Source organism: Chiloscyllium punctatum, unplaced genomic scaffold (assembly GCF_047496795.1).
Source record: "Chiloscyllium punctatum isolate Juve2018m unplaced genomic scaffold, sChiPun1.3 scaffold_378, whole genome shotgun sequence".
Lineage (NCBI taxonomy): Eukaryota > Metazoa > Chordata > Chondrichthyes > Orectolobiformes > Hemiscylliidae > Chiloscyllium > Chiloscyllium punctatum.
In genome coordinates this window covers 200,951-202,321 of record NW_027310112.1, presented here as the reverse complement: position 1 = coordinate 202,321, position 1,371 = coordinate 200,951, and positions in this window count along the sequence as shown.

The following is a 1,371-nucleotide window of genomic DNA, read 5'->3' as shown; positions in this document are numbered from 1 at the left end:
TAAACATTTTTCTAAGTTTTTCTGGTTACTCATTTCTTCTTTTTAAACATTTTTCTAAGTTTTCCTGGTTACTCACTTCTTCTTTTTAAACATTTTTCTAAGTTTTTCTGGTTACTGATTTCTTCTTTTTAAACATTTTTCTAAGTTTTTCTGGTTACTCATTTCTTCTTTTTAAACATTTTTCTAAGTTTTTCTGGTTACTGACTTCTTCTTTTTAAACATTTTTCGCAGTTTGTCTGGTTACTGATTTCTTCTTTTTAAACATTTTTCGCCGTTTTTCTGGTTACTGATTTCTTCTTTTTAAACATTTTTCTAAGTTTTTCTGGTTACTCACTTCTTCTTTTTAAACATTTTTCTAAGTTTTCCTGGTTACTGATTTCTTCTTTTTAAACATTTTTCTAAGTTTTTCTGGTTACTGATTTCTTCTTTTTAAACATTTTTCTAAGTTTTTCTGGTTACTGATTTCTTCTTTTTAAACATTTTTCGCAGTTTGTCTGGTTAATGATTTCTTCTTTTTAAACATTTTTCTAAGTTTGTCTGGTTACTGATTTCTTCTTTTTAAACATTTTTCTAAGTTTTTCTGGTTACTCACTTCTTCTTTTTAAACATTTTTCTAAGTTTTCCTGGTTACTCATTTCTTCTTTTTAAACATTTTTCGCAGTTTTTCTGGTTACTGATTTCTTCTTTTTAAACATTTTTCTAAGTTTTCCTGGTTACTGATTTCTTCTTTTTAAACATTTTTCGCAGTTTTTCTGGTTACTGATTTCTTCTTTTTAAACATTTTTCTAAGTTTTTCTGGTTACTGATTTCTTCTTTTTAAACATTTTTCTAAGTTTTTCTGGTTACTCACTTCTTCTTTTTAAACATTTTTCTAAGTTTTTCTGGTTACTCACTTCTTCTTTTGAAACATTTTTCTAAGTTTTTCTGGTTACTGATTTCTTCTTTTTAAACATTTTTCTAAGTTTTTCTGGTTACTGATTTCTTCTTTTTAAACATTTTTCGCAGTTTGTCTGGTTACTGATTTCTTCTTTTTAAACATTTTTCGCCGTTTTTCTGGTTACTGATTTCTTCTTTTTAAACATTTTTCTAAGTTTTTCTGGTTACTCACTTCTTCTTTTTAAACATTTTTCTAAGTTTTTCTGGTTACTGATTTCTTCTTTTTAAACATTTTTCGCAGTTTTTCTGGTTACTGATTTCTTCTTTTTAAACATTTTTCTAAGTTTTCCTGGTTACTGATTTCTTCTTTTTAAACATTTTTCGCAGTTTTTCTGGTTACTGATTTCTTCTTTTTAAACATTTTTCTAAGTTTTTCTGGTTACTGATTTCTTCTTTTTAAACATTTTTCTAAGTTTTTCTGGTTACTCACTTCTT